Raw genomic sequence first — 8,396 nt, 5'->3', positions numbered from 1 at the left:
GAATTGCTGCCCATTGTTTCCAGTTTTTTGCTACCTTGGACATTCATACACATACATTTCTGTCAAGTATATACTCAGGGGGTGGAATTGTTGGGCTGTAGACCATGTGCATTTTCAACTTTATATATCATTACAATTTATTATCGCAAGAGGTTCCACCAATTGAAACTCACGTTAGAAGTGTGTATGTTTGTGTATGTGTGGAGGACGGGGGATCCCTAGTACACCAAATTCACTGCAAGCACTTGATATTGTCTGATTTTTTAAGGTTTGCTAATTTGGTGGGGTGAATGGTGTCTTGCTGGGTTTCCATTTCCATTCAGTGGTGACTCTGTACATGTTATTCACAGCTGAATCTTGAAGTATACCATAATTACTTTCCCTAATTTGTACATTTAAAATTTTTCTGGGAGTAAACAACTTTTTCTTTATTGATTTGCCATATTTTTAAGTACTTAGAACGTTTCATTCCCAATGCTCTGCTATGAGTTTACATCACCACGTAAAGTATTCTGTCAATTGAATTGCCTGGGAGATACCTTTCCTGGTCTGGAGCTTCCTGACCTGCCCCCTCTGTGTTGATGGCTCTGTAAGCTCACTGCAGCGCTGCTAGCTTGCTGTTGTTTTCGCTGTTGTTTTTTTTTAAACTGTCATCCTGGGCATTCTCATTGCCAGTTTCTTGTGTTTTCCTGGATTGCATATCTTCCTCGTTCTTGATTTTCACTCCCTTATTTTTTTGCAGTACATCCTCCACTAGGTTCCTGAGAAAGAATGCTCAGAGGGTAAGTTTTTGGAAGTCTTGCACATGTGTAAATAGCTCTACTCAAACTTGAGTAATTATTTTGTCTTGATATGTAGTTCCATGTTGGAAAACATTTCTGCTATGAATTTTGAAGGCATACCTACATGGCCCACAGGGTATGATTTTCTTAAGAAGTCTCATGTCTTTCTAATTCTTGATTTTTTTGTGTTTCTTATTTAAAATCTTTTTCTGGAAGTTTCTTTTTATTCCTGGGGCTCTGTAACACCACAGTGGTATGCTATGTATGAATTCTTTTTCATCCATTTCACAGGGTGCTTTGGGTATCCTTTCAATCTGGAAACTCATGCCTATCTATTCTGGAAAGTTTTTTTAAAAATTATTTACCTAAAAAATGTTTCCCCAATCTGTTTTTCTGTTATTTCTTTCTGGAATTTCTACTCATCAAATGCTGCATCTCTGGATTGATTTTCTAATTTTCTCACATTTTCTTCTCCTATTTTCTTCTCATACTAGGTTTTGGAGGAGTCCTATAATTTTATATTCTTTCTGTAGAATCATCATTTATGGTTTTTCTTAAATAAAATTCATTGGATCTTTTTTGTCCTGTGACTGCTCTTTTTTTTTTTTTTAAACAGCCTACTCTTGTTTCACGTTTATGAATCTTCTTTTATCTTTCTGAGTATATTAGTGGCATAGTTTTAGTTTTTTCTATCTGCTTGTTTTTTGTGTTTTCTAAATTGTTTTCTAGGTGTGCTGTTTTTCTGTTTGGCCTCCATCTTTCACGTTAAAACTTTGTGATAATTTCTGGAAATCCTTTAGTAAGGCACTAAAACATCTACTGGAAAGCCTGTGCGCATGAGTAGGGCTTGTCAACTGGTGGCCTTCACTGTCGGTGACTGTGTAGGGATCCCCAAATGTGAATTCCTATAAATCTTTTTGGGGAAGAAGGTGGCCAATTCCCCCCAAGAGGAATCTACTAATCTCCTGCTTGGCGTGTGGGTTTGGAGTAATACATCTGCTACCAGCATTCTAGAGCAGAGGACAGAGGACAATGTTTGGGCTCTGTGGCCTGAGAGGGCAGGAGCCTCAGTGCTCATGGTATTGTCCATATTTAATCCCATGTTAATTCCAGCATCTAATGCCCACCTACGACTAAGCCTGGTGCCCCTGAGGCCAGAGGGTAAAACATTTCCTCTGAGTAGACCTCCCGTGGTTTTGCTAAGGTGGAGGAGGGAGACCTACAGACTCAGTGAGTGGAGAAGAAAATCTAGGACTGTTATTGACTTTTACTCAGACTCTCAACTAATACTCCTGCTTTTAGCTCTACTCCATACTCTGGTCGCATTAGTTCAGGTAACTGGCTAAAGCCAGTGTAACTAACAAACAAAACCAGAAACGCCTAAACATGTAGCGGCTTAGAGAAAATAGAAGTTTTTTACATGTTCTTACATAAACAGTGCCGTGGTGGGCAGTCCGGGTTGGCGAGAGTCTTTGTTCCACGTTGTCATTCAGGAACCCAGGTGTCTTCCATCTTGTTGCTCTACTGTCTCCTAGGACACGGTCCTCCTCTGCATGGTCAAAGCCATCTCTGTGTTCCGGTTCTGAAAAGGATAAAGATGAGAGAATAGCAGACACCCAGGGTGTTTGGGCCCAGACTCAGAAATGGCACACATTACCTCACACACACTTGGTCACTGATCACTTAGGCCATAGCCACAGTCAGATGCAAGGGAGGACGGAAAACGTAGAGTCCAGCTGAGCAATCATGTGCCCAGCTCCCGTTCCATTACTCTGAAGGAAGAGAACAGATATTGTGACTCTGCTGCCCCCTCCTGGTGCCTCCAGTTCCTGAGGGTCTCCAGGAATCTGCTCTGTGTGTTAGATCCTCGGCTGTCTCCTCCACCAAGCGAGAACGTGGGGGTTTTTCCCGCCTGTTGGATTAGCACACAGTCATTTCTTTTCCAATTTCTAAAATTTTGTTGACATCTCCTCTCTGCTGTTGTTTCTTCCCCCAATTCTCTTGTTCCTGTGGTGCTATGGGCTTTTTACACCTTTACTAGCATACTAACGGTATTTAAGAAAGAAGTGGCAAGAACTCATAAGTTCAATCTGCCATGTTTCAGAAACTTTAAATTATACCTTTAGGGGGCTTCCCTGGTGGCGCAGTGGTTGGGAGTCCGCCTGCCGATGCAGGGGACACGGATTCGTGCCCAGGTCCGGGAAGATCCCACATGCCGCAGAGCGGCTGGGCCCGTGAGCCATGGTCGCAGAGTCTGCGCGTCTGGAGCCTGTGCTCCGCAACGGGAGAGGCCACAACAGTGAGAGGCCCGCGTACCGCAACAAAACAAAACAAAACAAAACTCCTAGAAGAAAACGTGGGGGGTAAGCTCCTTGACATTGGTCTTGGAAATGAGTTTTTGCATCTGACACTAAAGGCAAAGGCAACGGGCTTCCCTGGTGGCACAGTGGTTGAGAGTCTGCCTGCCGATGCAGGGGACACGGGTTTGTGCCCAGGACCGGGAAGATCCCACATGCCGCGGAGAGGCTGGGCCCGTGAGCCATGGCCACTGAGCCTGCGCGTCCGGAGCCTGTGCTCCGCAACAGGAGAGGCCACAACAGGGAGAGGCCCGCGTGCCGCAAAAAAAAAAAAAAAAAATTATACCTTTAAATATTTCTTCAAGTTCTTTCAATTCCTATGATGTCTTTGGGTATAGTTTCCCTCTATTGAATGTTCATCATTTGTCTTCCATAGCTATAATTTTCTCTCCTGTTTTAAATTGTTTGTTCATTCCAAAGTATGTCTCTTTGATTTGGGATAAGATAAAGAAATACTCCATCTCTCTTTGTGTTTTCCAGTGTCTGTTCTGCTGCTGCTCCTGGTGTACTGTTCATTTCTGGAATGCTTCTTTTTCTCTTCACTTCTTTTCAAGATCTCCATCAGGGTCTGTCTTATCTCCTCTGTTGTCTTGTCTGATCTTCCCGGACCTCTTACGTATTTGCTTAGAATTTTTGTGTAATAGAAGAATTTGCTTTATTACATTTATAAAATTCATGGTGATGTATTTGAACACAATTTCCAACTGCTGTGTAGTGATCTTCTTCTATCATTCTGGCATTCCTCTGACAAATATTCTGTCACTTTCCTATTTTTATGGAGTATCTTTTTATAGATACCATGTTCCTCTTTGATTATTATTTATCTGTGAATGAGACAAATTCTTCCTCAACTAGATATTTGTAAGACATTCACTGGGGAGCAGGGCAGGACTGTGTTTCAGGACAGCTGGAATCTTCCCTAGGACACAGGGCTGTGTGTCTGATTTATTTTGGCATTTACTTTTTCCAGGCTAACAGAGCATGGCAGAGGCAGAGCTCACAGTGCACAATATTTCTCCTCCAGCCTGCCTCACTGACAGAGGACTTTATGCAATATGGCTTGCCTATATGGTTTCTTATTTTACCAACTGTGCTTCTTCGTATGACAGAGAAATACACTTCTCTGTTGCTTAAACCTCTTTAATTTGGGGCGTCTTTGTTACAACAACCTAACTTGCATCTTGCCTAACACAGTTTCTATAAATGTTTGGTGGTTGAATGAATGACTACAGGTATTTATTGATGTAGAATTGCACACATGGGTGATATACTTTCTTCCAAAATCTAATGATACCTTTTTGGTACCAATGCTTGTTCTGTTTATGGCTATCCCTAGGAAGACTGAGATACTACCTCATTCTAAAATATTGCAGGAAACTATATAGAAGAATTTTCAAAAATTTGGAAGGAGAGACTATGTAACACTTGTTTACAGTGTCTTATCATTGTTCACTTGCTTGTTTATATCTTATTTTAAGCTCCTTGTTGGCAGGAAGCATGTCTTTTTAATTTTTTTCTTTTGATGAATCAGTGTATTTTAAAAATCTTTGTATCTTGTAGAACTAGCATGTAAACGTGATTTCTTTACTGAATGAATGAGTAACAAGAAAGTATTGAGATCATTGTGTAGCGTAAAAGGGAACTAACATTTCTTGAGCACCTACTATGTGTCCAAGGTTATGGGAGAGCATTTTGGAATTTGGTTGACTTTGAGGATAAAGACAGGTGACAGAAATGCTCAGAGCTGACCTTCAAAGGAGGGGAAGCTACTGTGTTTTGATGGTCGTGTGCTCCACCTGAGAGTCATGGGGGAAGGTACAGCTTTCACTGGTATGCGGTGGGCCTTCATGAACAAAAACCTGGGGAATTGTGCTCTATACACAACCAAGGTCCACAGAGACCTTGTAAAGATGGATGAGAGGCCAAAATGAACAAGGAGAGATTTGCTACAGGTCCCTGTTAACATTATCTCCTTGGACTCAAAAAAATTAATTTCACAAATTCAGGATCAGGGAACATCTGACTCAGGAAGGATCCTTGGGAAAAAGTCTAGGAATTTGGGTTGGCTCCAAGACTAAAACAAAATAAAAACTTTTTTTTGCCATCTTTAGCCACAAAGATGTAAAAACAAGAACAAGGGAGGTGATAGTCCCATATTCCACATTGCTCAGCGTATTATCCGAGGCCTATATTGGGTGTAGAGAGTATCAAATGTACAAGGCTTATGTTCAAGGATAGAAAAGCCATCACGTTGAGGATACCATGTCACGAGTACTCTAGCGGGGTACAGAGAGTGCTGGGGCAATGTTATCTCACTGCTCAGGACCAGAAAGGTCCGGGACGCTCCTCAGAGACTCCATATCAGTTGATATCTGAAAGATAATTAGGAGCTCCATTAATGGATATTTTAATCCAGATGGCAAAAAATGGACACTGGTAAAAGGACAGTCTTGAGCGGGAACAGCACGGGCAAAACCACTGTCCAAGATGCACAGTGGCTTGGAACGGGAGCAAACCAGACTCAAGTAGGGAGACCTCTGGTGGTGACTGAGAAGAGTACAGTCTCGCACACTATGCTGTGGGCCTGGAGGCTGCAGAGAGATTCTGAGTCCCACGGTGAAAGGACCACTCTCGAGGAGGGGGCGGGGGAGGGGAAGAAAGGTGAAGTAGCAGCAGGATAAAGGAGTTTTGGAGGAAAAGTCAGAAACGTTTAAGGGGAAATGTTATTAAGTTTCTGCTGTGTGAGGTGAGATGTGATTCTTCTTCCATCTCCCCAGGAAATAGTCTGTAAACTCTTCATATCAAGGTAAGAAGGGAGGGAGGGAGAGAGGGAGGTCACCTGAAAGCCACGGGAAGGCTGGGTTAGACGTGAAATGCCCGAGAGAAGAAGACTCAGGAGGACACAATTACTGACGTCTTCAAAGTCCACAACACTTGTGCGAAGGTCACAACTGTGTCCTGTGGGTAGAAAGTGGAGGGAGACAGATTTTGATTCTCACTAGTTTGAGAGCAAGCCATTTAGAATGGACTGCTTCAAGAAGTACTGAGCTCCCCGTCACCAGAAGGACACGAGCAGAAATTGGTTGGCCATCCGCCAGGGAGGCTGCTCACATGATTTCTGCATGAGGTGGAATATTGCCAGGTGAGTTTGAGGCCCCCAAGCTTTCAGTGGAGGCTGAGAAAGGCAGTCTCATCCCCTTGGGTCCTCTGTTCTCAACCAGTTCATTTAGGCACTGAGATGGTCATTTCTCATTTGATGGAAGGTGTTACATTGCACCTGTGTGTTCAGATTAAGCCTTGGAGGAGGGACTTCCCTGGAGGTCCAGTGGTTAAGACTTCGCCTTCCAGTGCAGGGGGTGTGGGTTTGATCCCTGGTCAGGGAGCTAAGATCCCACATGCCTTGCGGCCAAAAAAACCAAAACATAAAACAGAAGCAATATTGTAACAAATTCGATAAAGACTTTAAAAATGGTCCACATCCAAAAAAAAAAAAGTCTTGGGGGACATAGGGCATATCTAGAAAGAAATATAGGAGAAGGCAGAATCTGCAAGGAGAGAGGAGGGAGAGGGGTCGTTGATGATGACCCAGAGCTTAAATTCCAAGAGTCAAGCATAGTCCATGTGAGCCGGGTGTTTAGACATCATTTCCCTTGAGGGCTGTGTCCATTAAGGTCTCTGTGGGAAACAGAATCACCCCAGATGGTACCCATGAAGATGCTGTAATAAAGAGATTACTGACAGAGGTGTGGGCAGGTTAGGGGAACAGACAGGGAAGCAAGAGGCTCATAGAGACTAGCAGCGGTGGGAAGACTTCATCACTCCCAGGCTGAAGGAATTAGGAAAGGAAATTGTGTTCTGGGCCCCTTGAGAGCTGGAGCCATGGAGGAGGGATCTCCTGAGGGAACTGCGACCGTGGGGGTCATACCGGCAGATGGATACATGCTGGTGAAGAGAGTGGGGAGCAGGGGAGAGATACTCCAGGGCTCTGTCCTCCTGCCTTCCAGAATCCCCCTGCGCCTCCCTTGGTTAACCCAACAGGAAGCTAGAGGCAAAGGAGCCGGGAGGACTCAGTCTGCAGGGGTGAGCCCCCCCAGCACAGAGCCGAGAGACAGGTAAAGAAAAAAGTGGAGGAAGGGGTGACAAGAGAGAATGACCTGCGTAAGGGCTCCTTTCCTTGCCTTTTGTGACAGAGATTGCAGGCTGCCCCACAATATCCCACCACTGGACTGCAGACACATCAGTGGGCCATTTTGGACCATGAAGATGATGGCAGAGAAACTGCAGTGAACCTGGTCCCCAGAGCCACAGGGCTGCTGCCCCAGCCCCAGACTGCCTTTAGGATTGTTACATGAAACAGATGCAATTTAGCAATGGCTCGGAGCTGCCGACCTGTGCCCACCCAAGCTATTATAGCCTTTGTGGATTTTGAGAAGGACAGAGTCCCCATCTTTCAGGAAGCTTCAAGATCTTACTGCATGTTTTTACAGGGACCTAGTTCTCTTCTTGCCTAGGACCCCCAGCCCTGCGATGGCTCGGAGCAGCTCTTACCTTGCCCAGAGAAGCTCTCTTCCAGTGTAGACGTCCTTCCAGCGCTCTCTGCAAAGTGTCAGCCCCGAGCAGATGGGCAGGCTGGCGCCGAGTGATAGATGCCCCAGCTCTGTGTCTCTCCTCCCGAGCTGGGCTCTCTGTCCTGCACTGGTGTTCTCCCCATCGTGGCTGTGACTTCTCTGCCCCAGACATGGGGCATGGGAGGGCAGTTGCTGGCAAGAATCACTTCCTGCTGGGGCCTGGGTTGAGAAGAAAGAGATAGCCCATCTTGCAGCACCATCTCACTTCCTGTGTGACTCCGTTCAGCTTCCCCTGGAAGCAGCAGGGACCCCTGCTCATACCACCCCGCGGAGTGTAGGATGCCGGCACTTGACCGGAAGTGTGTGTGTGTGGCAGGGGTGGGGGTGGGCGTGGGGGGATTGAGATGAGAGAGGAACAACAAGGCATGTACAATTGTATGAATTTCTTTCTTATTTTAAAAAATAAATTTATTTATTTATTTTTGGCTGCATTGGGTCTTCGTTGCTGCGCGCGGGCTTTCTCTAGTTGCTGCGAGCGGGGGCTACTCTTCGTTGTGGTGCACGGGCTTCTCATTGCGGTGGCTTCTCTTGTTGCGGAGCACGGGCTCTAGGCGCGTGGGCTTCAGTAGTTGTGGCACATGGGCTCAGTAATTGTGGCTCGTGGGCTCAGTAGTTGTGGCTCGCAGGCT

The 8,396-nt window shown here is 45.2% G+C and overlaps 1 long non-coding RNA gene across 1 annotated transcript; it reads right to left on the bottom strand.

Annotated features, from left to right (window-relative positions):
- Positions 1-2,214: 2,214 nt before the first annotated feature.
- LOC117202542 (uncharacterized) lies at positions 2,215-8,061 on the bottom strand. Its single transcript, XR_004484965.2, has 2 exons — positions 7,688-8,061; positions 2,215-2,364 (listed from the first exon to the last, which is right to left on the bottom strand). It is a non-coding gene; the product is annotated as an uncharacterized LOC117202542 (long non-coding RNA).
- Positions 8,062-8,396: the final 335 nt, after the last annotated feature.

The sequence above is a fragment of the Orcinus orca genome, chromosome 14 (genome assembly GCF_937001465.1).
Source record: "Orcinus orca chromosome 14, mOrcOrc1.1, whole genome shotgun sequence".
NCBI classification, from domain to species: domain Eukaryota; kingdom Metazoa; phylum Chordata; class Mammalia; order Artiodactyla; family Delphinidae; genus Orcinus; species Orcinus orca.
This window is presented reverse-complemented; position numbering and strand designations above follow the sequence as displayed.